Below are 12,599 nucleotides of genomic sequence, written 5' to 3'. Positions count from 1 at the left end.
ATCCAGTTTCCATTGATCATCCTTGAGCTTTTTCTACAACTTGATTGGAGTCCACCTGTGGTAAATTTAATTGATTGGACATGATTTGGAAAGGCTAACACTTGTCTATATAAGTTCCCACAGTTGACTGTGCATTTCAGAGCAAAAACCAAGCCACGAGGTTGAAGGAATTGTTCGTAAAGCTCCGAGGTGGGATTGTCAAGGCACAGATTTGGGGAAGTGTACCAAAACAATTCTGCCGCATTGAAGGTCCCCAAGAACACAGTGGCCTCCATCATTCTTAAATGGAAGAAGTTTGGAACCACAAAGACTCATCCTAGAGCTGGCCGCCTGGCCATACTGAGCAATCGGGGGAGAAGGACCTTGGTCAGGCAGGTGACCAAGAACCTGATGGTCAGTCTGATAGAGCTCCAGAGTAACTCTGTGGAGATGGGAAAACCTTCCAGAAGGACAACCATCTCTGCAGCACTCCACCAGTCAGGTTTTTATGGTCGAGGGGACAGACGGAAGCCATTCCTCAGTAAAAGGCATATGACAGCCCGCTTGGAGTTTGCCAAAAGGCAGTTAAAGGACTCTCAGAATACTTATGTAAATGTAATATTTCAGTTCTTTATTTTTAATAAATCTGCTAGATTGAGGGGGGTGGAAATGTCATCAATTTTAGAATAAGGCTGTAACGTAACAAAATGTGGAAAAAGTCAAGGGGTCTGAATACTTTCCGAATGCACTGTACCTCCATACTGCCATTCATTTTTTTTAAACTGGTACCAGTTATCTTCAGACGAGTCCCATGACACTTGTGGGGTCGTAGAGCAAAACGGAGAACACCATCGTGTTCGTGAGGGTCTAACATATTAGTTTGGTAGTCCAAACCATACCGATTTTTTTTTTTTCTCGGAATGTCTCATGGTCTGACAAACACCGCTGTAGTTCAGCAACCTTCCACAGCAGATGCAGAGGCAGCCATAGGCGGATGCAGTGGATTGAGACGTTTATCTCTAGTTTAAACTGACAGGTTTAACCCCCTAAATACAGGTTGGAAAACCCACGCACACTTTGTTCATATGGAAAATCTTTCTACTTCACCTACAATTTGAGAGGAGAATCAATTACTACCTACTACGCACAGACGTCAATTCAACGTCTATTCCACATTGGTTCAACGTCATTTCATTGAAATGACGTGGAAACAACATTGATTCAACCAGTGTGTGGTCAGTTGGTAGGTATAGTGTTCAGATCCAATTGGCATGACTGAACATGAATAGTGTGATCTCTCATACAGTATGTTGCGCAATAACATGACCTCCCTCACTGGTTTAGCCAGTATTAAGAAATCGGGCCATTATTTAATAAGTGCAACTTGATCAAGATGACATGTGTCTCTCTATTTAAAAATATATTGCTGCGAAGTTGGATAGAAAGTCCATAACAGTGGGCCTTGCTTTTTATACAACCTTCTAGTTTCACTCGACACACCCTAAAGGTGAGTGTTGGAATGTTTCAGGGAAAAGCAGTATCTGTAAAACAAAGATGAAACATTTCAGATAAGAACCTTTTTTTTCTATGTCATTATAATGATCAAATTAGCATTTTCTATGTATTTATCTTTTGTCCTTTCACAGTTTTATCAGTCAACAACACTCCTGCAATAACACCTTCCAGCTTTGCTGGGAAACTAACCTCTAATTCAGTGATACTGATGCCTCCAAGGTGTTACTTCGACAGTCTGAAAAATGTGTCCTGCTCTTCTGCTACCTGTGAAATATGGCTGGTACCGGCAATAGATACAGGTACTGGAATTCTCATTTTTCAAAGGAAATATAAAACCATATGGCACACAGGAAGAGCAATTGAACATTCTTACATCTTTGATTTATAAATAAAAAGACATGCAATGTTAACATTTTAGAAAGTTTGGGTGCACCGAAGTTACTACAGTATGAAGTACTTCACATACAGAAAGAACAAATAAAAAGAAAGCACAGAATTTAATTTTTGTTATTTCTTATTCTACATCCTTGTTACTGTTCAACAGGAGGCAGCACTTTTGATGCCGACAACACGAATTCCAACATTGACAGCCTCTCCTGATCTGACCACCTTCTCTTCCAACGCCTCGAATAACTATTTCCTGACCCCCCCGTTGTAACAGTATACTTCAGGGCTGGCTCTGATGGGAACTGTTCCACCATTAACTGTAATGGAGTATTGCCTGTTGATTCCATTGCCAGATCAGAACCCCTCCTTCACCCCAATGCATTCATTGACTTTGGATCTAAGTTGAAGTACCATTTTGTGGATTCAATGCAACCAACCTTAATTATGACCTTCAAGAATATGATAATATATCTGTATCTATCTTCTCCTTTTTCAGATTTAAGTATGTTCTTATCAACCCAGCGAACTAGACAGTTGTTGCAGTTGTCTCGGGTCCAACAATATCACTCTTTACTCTTGTAAGTGCTTCCCATATATTTTCTGAATCTATACAGTCAATCGGAAATGTCCATGTACCTCTGCTTAACTTAAAAACAATATCATTGTCTATTCCTCCAGTGAAAAACCCTGACAGCATTAATGATGTTCTTGCGGGAAGGTCTGCGGCCATGACTGTCATAACATCTATTCTGTGTGCCTTCTTGGCCTTGCTGCTGCTGCTTATCATGATTATCTACGCCCTGTGAGTTATATAACCTACCACCTTTCCCAGTTGAATTTCATAGACATCGGGACAGTTGTTGGGGAGTTCTATGTTCTGCCACATTATGCCCATAACAACAGGTCCAGCAGTTGTGCTTTTTGGTTCATAATGGTTTAAAATAGGGATGGAGATGGTCCAGCTGCTGACGTGTGTATATAAACTCAGCAAAAAAAGAAACATCCTCTCACTGTCAACTGCGTTTATTTTCAGAAAACTTAACATGTGTAAATATTTGTATGAACATAACAAGATTCAACAACTGAGCCATAAACTGAACAAGTTCCACAGACATGTGACTAACAGAAATTGAATAATGTGTCCTTGAACAAAGGGGGTGTCAAAATCAAAAGTAACAGTCAGTATCTGGTGTGGCCACCAGCTGCATTAAGTACTGCAGTGCATCTCCTCCTCATGGACTGCACCAGATTTGCCAGTTTTTGCTGTGAGATGTTACCCCACTCTTCCACCAAGGCACCTGCAAGTTCCCGGACATTTCTGGGGGGAATGGCCCTAGCCCTCACCCTCCGATCCAACAGGTCCCAGACGTGCTCAATGGGATTGAGATCCGGGCTCGTCGCTGGCCATGGCAGAACACTGACATTCCTGTCATACAGGAAATCACACACAGAACGAGCAGTATGGCTGGTGGCATTGTCATGCTGGATGGTCATATCAGGATGAGCCTGCAGGAAGGGTACCACATGAGGGATGAGGATGTCTTCCCTGTAACGCACAGCGTTGAGATTGCCTGCAATGACAACAAGCTCAGTCCAATGATGCTGTGACACACCGCTCCAGACCATGACGTACCCTCCACCTCCAAATCGATCCCACTCCAGAGTACAAGCCTCGGTGTAACGCTCAGTCCTTCGACGATAAACGCGAATTCGACCATCACCCCTGGTGAGACAAAATCGCGACTCGCCAGTAAAGAGCACTTTTTGCCAGTCCTGTCAGCGACGGTGGGTTTGTGCCCATAGGCAACGTTGTTGCTGGTGATGTCTGGTGAAAACCTGCCTTACAACAGGCCTACAAGCCCTCAGTCCACCCTCTCTCAGCCTATTGTGGACAGTCTGAGCGCTGATGGAGGGATTGTGCGTTCCTGGTGTAACTCGGGCAATTGTTGCCATCCTGTACCTGTCCCGCAGGTGTGATGTTCAGATGTACTGATCCTGTGCAGGTGTTGTTACACGTGGTCTGCCACTGTGAGGACGATCAGTTGTCCATCCTGTCTCCCTGTAGCTCTGTTTCAGGTGTCTCACAGTACAGACATTGCAATTTATTGCACTGGCCACGTCTGCAGTCCTCATGCCTCCTTGCACCATGCCTAAGGCACGTTCACGCAGATGAGCAGGGACCCTGGGCATCTTTCTTTTGGTGTTTTTCAGAGTCAGTAGAAAGGCTTTTGTGTCCTAAGTTTTCATAACAGTGACCTTAATTGCCTACCGTCTGTAAACTGTTAGTGTCTTAACGACCGTTCCACATGTGCATGTTCATTGATTATGGGTCATTGAACAAGCATGGGAAACAGTGTTTAAACCCTTTACAATGAAGATCTGGGAAGTTATTTGGATTTTTACGAATTATCTTTGAAAGACGGTCCTGAAAAAGGGAAGTATCTTTTTTTGCTTAGTTTATCTGGATTTGACTGTCCATTTCCATAGTCTGCTATGTAGCATGTATCTAATATGCTACCTGACATTAATTGATTTCTCCAACCTTCTATATCCTCTGCAGTTGCTGTCGGAAGGAGAAACAGACCATCCAAGTTCCAGGATCATTGCGCATGTATGCCACTCGCAGCTTGAAGGATCCGTCCTCCTATGTAAACCCTGCTTATGAGGATGAGCCAAAGAGAACCACAGCCTCTCGTGTCCAAAATTCCACTACCCCAATTAGGCACAAGAGCTACACTGACTATGATTTGCCAAAACCAGCCACAGAATTGTAGTGAGGGTTTGAAAGAGGAAAATGTTACATTTAGTGGTCCATTCATGATCAATATGTTTATGATATTACGGCTGGGGGAGAATGCAAATTAATAACTAGTTTGATGGCTATTTAGAAGTCTACTTTCGTTATTTCATTAAAAATAACTTGAGTTGAGCCATGTTTAAAATACAATGCTAAAAGTGACATATTATAGGCTACATGTATTTGGAGGCAATGATTGTTTGCACCAAGTGAATCAAGCTTATTTAACCTCATATTAGTTGTATTAGTTGTATTAAAATAGAAAGAGAAGTACATAATAATAACAACCCTTTCTCTCATGTCCCCTATATGGCGTCATCATTACTGTGTAATGTGTAAACACACCTGGTGTGTTCAGATTTGCAGCATTAATGTACAGTAAGCCCCATAGCCTTTTTGGTGCCGTAAGCAAAATGTTGTTCCCCATAGGAGAACCCTTTGAAAAACTATTTTTGGTTCCAGGTAGAACCCTTTTGGGTTCCATGTAAAACCCTTTCCACAGAGGGTTCTACATGGAACCCAAAAGGGTTATCCCTGGAACCAAAAAGCGTTCTCCTATGGAGACAGCTGAAGAACCCTTTTTTCTAAGAGTATACAAGTTTAGATAGCTGGCTAGACTATCCTACCAACTGAAAAAATGTTAGCTGATATGGGCTACTTGAGTGACTGTCAGTGACTGACATAACAAGAGGGAAACTGCTGATGCACTAGAGGTCTTCTCTGGTCCAAAAAGTTTGTCCCAAATGGACCCAAGGACAATCAGACCCGCACGCTTACTGACTCGATCAATAAAAAAAGGAGGGGACTCAGACCCAAACGGAACAATCAGACCCAAACCCAAATGGACCCTAGGACAACCAGTCCTAGATCCCGTACCCTAACAAGTCCGGCTCTAGACCAGACCCGATTGGACCAAAGTGACAAAATTATGTTTATCAGCCAAATTTGAACTTTCAGCACTTTGTGACATCGGCTGATGTAAAAAGGGCTTGATAAATACATTTGATTGGTTGATTGATTGCTTTTCTGGTTAACAATAGATCTTTAAATGTTGGCTAGGCCTTCTATAACTCAATAAATTCACCTTATTAGCATAAAATAAATATGCTATAAGCTATGTAGAGCCATGGTCGGGTCCACTCGGGTCTATCAGCTGTAGTTACATAGACCCAAGACCCGATGACAATCAAACAGGACCTGATTCAGACAGCGGGACAAGTTAGAATTATGGACCTGGACCCGCTGGGGTCTCAGGCATTCTGGTTCAGGTAGACCTTTATGATGCAGAAACACATTTTTAAACATCACCTTGTGTATTCTACTATTTTAACTCTCAACACTAAGTTTTGTATATATTTTTGGTGGCGGGACCCAAATTGGCCGCTTATATCGCTTATGCATAGGTCTGGCCCTGAGTATAAGTATGTACAGTAGCCTATGTAAACTGGCATTTATTTATTTTTGTAGGAATTTATTAATCTTATATTAACATTGGAGGCTTACGATTTTGTGGTTATAATTTAGCAAATTTAATTATACTTTTAAAGTTTTGTCCTTGACAAACGTTTGATAGCGTTTCTCCGGGAACTGTGAACTCCCACAGACTACTAACGTAACACCTACAGTTTTAGTTCACCTGCACACACCACAGAGAAGGCACGGTAACTTACTGGAAAATATATTTTGTCGCGCGAAATACTAATAGTAGAAACATCGGGGGCACATTTTTGACAGTATCAACCCCAAAATATCTGCGATGTCTTGGACGTACATGTTATCATATACATCTTTCTTCAGTGCATTTTTGTTCGGAGTCCGACCGCAAAGTAAGTGTTACAGCCAAGCCTATATGTTTCGGGGGAGGTAGTGATGTGAGCACAGGGTTTTATTGATAACTTGGACAATGTTTGTTAATCTTTTAATATGCCACAATTTTTTGAATAGACCTAATACTTTATTTTATTCTAACCACCCTTCACGTACATACAGGCTATCATGTTGAAAGAATGCTCTTAATTTAGTTTGTATTATATTTAAGTTATTGTACATAGGCTATCACTAATAAAGATCAAAGTGTTACAAGACCCAAATCAATGTTTGATGATCGTAAACAGAATACTTAACAATACTTTATAGCTTTATGTAGCCATACTGGTTAACATGTTTTATTAACAGATTGAATGATTCGATTTGGTCTTATCAATATAAATTGATAAGCTAAAATTGATAAATGCTGTTGATGTAGAATAGGTCATAGAATCGTTTTTAGGGCTGTTTTACTCCATAAATTATGCTTTTGGGCAACATTAAAAGTGGCACGAACAGGTGAAGGATGGTTACTTGAATATAAGTGTTTGTTTTTAGTTGGATGTGAAATGTGTCCTTATTCTAAACATGCCCTTGTAACCATTCAATATTTTTCGAACGGAAAAATTCCTCGTGGATGATAAATAATAGGATAGACTGGTTTTTCAGGAAAATGGACATGGTGCTTTCTCCTGCTCAGGGTGCTTACCCCCGCATGTTTTACTGTTCAACCTTAAGAGATGTTTGCAGTGCAAATGTTGTCTGTATACACCATGGCCTAGCTCCTCATTGAGCCACTACATACGTGTGGGATTTTCACTATCCAAAACAAGAAATTAGATTTGTATGCACTTTTACTGCAGCATCAGAGATCAGTACAGCTAGTTATGATATTAATAGTTACTGTAGTGAATACAATTATCCATATGAAAGTAATGACAATCTGAGAAAGCATAATTAGACCTTTCTACAGTAATTATCATTTGAGCATGTATTGTCCTCCCATTGTCTGAGACTAGGGACAGATTCAATAATTTTGTAACATGATGTCACGATGTCTTCGTGAGAGAGAGTGGACCAAGGCGCAGCGTGTGCAAAATACATCTCTTTATTTAGAAGAGGGAAAAACACGCAACGAACACTATTACAAAACGAAACAAACGATCGTGAAGCTAAAGACGTAAGTGCAATAACAAGCTACAAACGTACAACATAGACAACTACCCACAAAAGCCTACTGCCTATGGCTGCCTTAAATATGGCTCCCAATCAGAGACAATGAATGACAGCTGTCTCTGATTGAGAACCAATCTAGGCAGCCATAGACATAACTAGACAACTACACTCTACTCTGCCCCATACACATACAACACCCCTAGACACTACAAAACACATACATTCCCCATGTCACACCCTGACCTAACTAAAAAACATAAAGAAAACAAATAATACTAAGGCCAGGGCGTGACACATGACAAGACTGGGAGGAAGAACAAGAGTCAAGTTTCTTATGCTCTCCCACAGATAGCATCCAAACCCTGGTAGATTGGTAGTGAGTGGTGTACATCTGTATAAATGTCTTGCATCAGGATCAGACAGCAAAATCAAGAGTATGTTTCTCAGAATGTAGAATCTAGTCCACTAGCTAGATAATGAGCAAGTAAACACCCCTTCCTCTTTTAAGGGCTGTTTATCATCTTCCATGGGAGGTTATTAGGGAAAGAGGCCATTAGATAAACTACTCACAAACTGATATCTTCTCCGGAAATGTTTCTGATCTTACTTCTAAGACAGCAGTGTGGCCCAGCTTTGAGAAAAAGAGTTTGATACAGAGCCATACTGTGAGGTTTCTTGTGGCTCTGGTTTAAAATGTACAGCATAAAAAGTAGTAAATAGTTTTTCTGTTCTGTTTGTGTAGTTGTGTCTCTGGATCATATTCCTGAGATTCTCCCCTATGAGGCGAGTGGCAGGGTAACCAGCACTACCATTGTGCTGGGCCAGCCTCTGTGCTACTTCAACACACTGACCCAGCTCAAATGCAGTCAAAGCACCTGTCAAGTATGGGCTGCCATCGCCTCTGGACCAGGTAGGTCTCAACTGGATGTGGCAAAGTATTTAAAGACATCGAGGGACGTATCTTAACTTTGATACAATTATTAATAATGATTCATACATCAGATTACAATTCCAGTGCAGCTAAATCAAAATCAAATCAGATACTAGATAGATGTACGATTGTCCAGCCCATTGATCATTTTGTCTTTTCTCGTGGCCCTTTTGCACATCAGGCATCAACAACTTTGACATTGACAAGCTGGTAGCAGTACAGATCGTCAGTGCCTCTCCATACCCTATTGCCTTCAGCAGCCAGACTAATAGAATGTACTTTGTAACCAAATTGGGTCGCCCTAAGGACTTCCCCTGTGGCCAGTTGCCTGGCATCAAGTACTTCAGAGTAGGTGCGGAGGGCAACTGCACCAACACCAACTGCAATGGGATCCTACCTCCGGGTTCCACTGTCAGGTATCATAATACCATAGCAATATACATCAAGGATGCTTTTGTCATTGTCAGTCTTGAAAGCAACTGACTTTTAACAGCTAGGAATGTCTAAATCCCAACTAATTGAAAAGTATAATTGATGGATTTGTTGTGGTCTTTTTAAGGTCAGTGCGGGTCACGTGTAAATGTGTATTTTCTTATTTTTCAGGGTGAAGTACATCCTCATTGATCCAGTGTCCAGAGGAGTGGTCTCAGAGTCTAAATGGTCATATCCCATTTCTCTAACATCAAGTAAGATAAAGCCACTAAAATAAACTATGAACATTATTATTACACAGATATAGCCTATAATCGGCACAAGATGTTTAACGGTCGTTCCACTCGGGGGAGCCAATAGCCCTGGCCTGAATTGAAAATGGTTTATTGTGTTCCCTCTTAAAGGCCAATTTTACTCAGAGGTTTAAAAAAAGAATAATCTCCGTCTGTGCAGCGAGGTCCTGGTCCTCCATAGATGAGTGGATAGGGAAGCACTCTGGGGGAATGGTGGTCATCACAGTCATCTCTTCCTGTCTGCTGGCTGTCCTGCTACTGCTGCTGGGAGCTGTGCTGCTACTGGACGGGTGAGGCACACACGTATTTTACATTTTAGTCATTTAGCAGACGCTCTTATCGAGAGCGACTTAAAATTCATGCCATACAATACAATACCATATCCAGAGTTTACCCTGAGATGTTTTTCAGCAGCGGGGGCAAAGCTAGTCGGGGGATATTTGTTTTTGTAGAATGACTGTGAGAAGGTCACTTCTGGTGACTTTTTGCAAAGGACATTCTATTCCAAAATGCATGAAAATGTAATTATGTTGACACCATCTGAAATATAATTTACCCTTTAAAAGCATTATAACCTGTAGCCCAAGTGATGCAGCATATATGTTTTAAATAATTAGGCTGCAGCATAGGGTTGCCCATCTGCATTTACCTAATTGAAAACCCCCAAAGGACTCTGAATGCATCAAAAGCTTTTAAAATGTCTTTAATCGACACTGCTCACTCTGTTTGCTACAAATATACGTTGTAACTTGTCACTCTGAACTTAAAAGCGTGTCTCGGCAGGTGTGTGTGTGTGTGTGTGTGTGTGTGTGTGTGTGTGTGTGTGTGTGTGTGTGTGTGTGTGTGTGTGTGTGTGTGTGTGCATACAAAAATACATACATACATACATACATACAGTTGAAGTTGGAAGTTTACATACACTTGGGTTGGAGTCATTAACTTGTTTTTCAACCACTCCACAAATTTCTTGTTAACAAACTATAGTTTTGGCAAGTCGGTTAGGACATCTACTTTGTGCATGACACAAGTAATTCTTCCAACAATTGTTTACAGACAGATTATTTCACTTATAATTCACTGTATCACAATTCCAGTGGGTCAGAGGTTTACATACACTAAGTTGACTGTGCTTTTTAACAGCTTGGAAAATTCCAGAAAATGATGTCATGGCTTTAGAAGCTTCTTATAGGCTAATTGACATAATTTGAGTCAATAGGAGGTGTACCTGTGGATGTATTTCAAGGCCTACCTTCAAACTCAGTGCCTCTTTGCTTGATATCATGGGAAAATCAAAAGAAATCAGCCAAGACCTCCACAAGTCTGGTTCATCCTTGGGAGCAATTTCCAAACGCCTGAAGGTACCACGTTCATCTGTACAAACAATAGTACGCAAGTATAAACACCATGGGACCACGCAGCCGTCATACCACTCAGGAAGGAGATGCGTTCTGTCTCCTAGAGATGAAAGTACTTTGGTGCGAAAAGTGCAAATAAATCCCAGAACAACAGCAAAGGACCTTGTGAAGATGCTGGAGGAAACAGGTACAAAAGTATCTATATCCACAGTAAATTAGTCCTATATCGACATAACCTGAAAGGCCACTCAGCAAGGAAGAAGCCACTGCTCCAAAACTGCCATAAAAAAGCCAGACTATGGTTTGCAACTGCACATGGGGACAAAAAGTGCAAATAAATCCCAGAACAACAGCAAAGGACCTTGTGAAGATGCTGGAGGAAACAGGTACAAAAGTATCTATATCCACAGTAAATGAGTCCTATATCGACATAACCTGAAAGGCCACTCAGCAAGGAAGAACCCACTGCTCCAAAACTGCCATAAAAAAGCCAGACTATGGTTTGCAACTGCACATGGGGACAAAGATGGTACTTTTGGAGAAATGTCCTCTGGTCTGATGAAACAAAAATAGAACTGTTTGGCCATAATGACCATCGTTATGTTTGGAGGAAAACGGGGGAGGCTTGCAAGCCAAAGAACACCATCCCAACCGTGAAGCACGGGGGTGGCAGCATCATGTTGTGGGGGTGCTTTGCTGCATGAAGGACTGGTGCACTTCACAAAATAGAGGGCTTCATGAGGTAGGAAAATTATGTGGATATATTGAAGCAACATCTCAAGACATCAGTCAGGAAGTTAAAGCTTGGTCGCAAATGGGTCTTCCAAATGGGCAATGACCCCAAGCATACTTCCAAAGTTGTGTCAAAATGGCTTAAGGACAACAGTCAAGGTATTGGAGTGGCCATCACAAGGCCCTGACCTCAATCCCATAGAAAATTTGTGGGCAGAACTGAAAAAGCGTGTGCAAGCAAGGAGGCCTACAAACCTAACTCAGTTACACCAGCTCTGTCAGGAGGAATGGGCCGAAATTCACCCAACTTATTGTGGGAAGCTTGTGGAAGGCTACCCGAAAAGTTTGACCCAAGTTAAACAATTTAAAGGCAATGCTACCAAATACTAATTGAGTGTATGTAAACTTCTGACCCACTGGGAATGTGATGAAAGAAATAAAAGCTGAAATGAATCATTCTCTACTATTATTCTGACATTTCACATTCTTAAAATAAAGTGGTGATCCTAACTGACCTAAAACACGGAATTTTTACTAGGATTAAATGTCAGGAATTGTGAAAAACTGAGTTGAAATGTCACGATCTTTCAAGATCGAACCCAGAAGCAGACCAGGACAAGCAGCGTAGGAAGAAGGTGAGTATTTATTTACAATAAAATGTGAAAAGGTAGATATATCCAGATGGCGTAGCGGCCAGCGGTGGTGAATAGATGAGAAGAAATAGGTGAGTCCAATGTAGTAGTAGAATCCTCTGTCAACCAGGCGGGAATGGAGTGAATGATCCAGGTGAGTAACTGAAGGCAAAACAAACGGAGGTAAGTTCAAGGCAAGCAATACGTAAATGAAAACAACAAAACAAATACTATCCAACTGGAGTCTGGTACTCAGGCACAACATACTGTTCATGGCTAACGATCCGGCAGGGAATGGAAGTCAGGTCAGAGCTTTTGAAGGGTAGAGATGATGATCAGGACAGGTGTGCAGATTACTGATGGGAAACAGGTGCGGGTGAACATCAATCTCCCAATGAGCTAATTCGCCCGGCAACCAGACAGGGTGCGTTCCAGGACACCTGAAACACACTCCAGGACAGACACACAGGCAAACCCAGACTCAGGAAGCGGGATTCGTGACATGAAATATATTTGGCTAAGGTGTATGTAAACTTCTGACTTCAACTGTACATACATACATAC

This window comes from Salvelinus namaycush, chromosome 12, assembly GCF_016432855.1.
Source record: "Salvelinus namaycush isolate Seneca chromosome 12, SaNama_1.0, whole genome shotgun sequence".
NCBI classification, from domain to species: domain Eukaryota; kingdom Metazoa; phylum Chordata; class Actinopteri; order Salmoniformes; family Salmonidae; genus Salvelinus; species Salvelinus namaycush.
The sequence above is the reverse complement of the archived record's forward strand: the minus strand, read 5'-3'. Positions refer to the sequence as shown.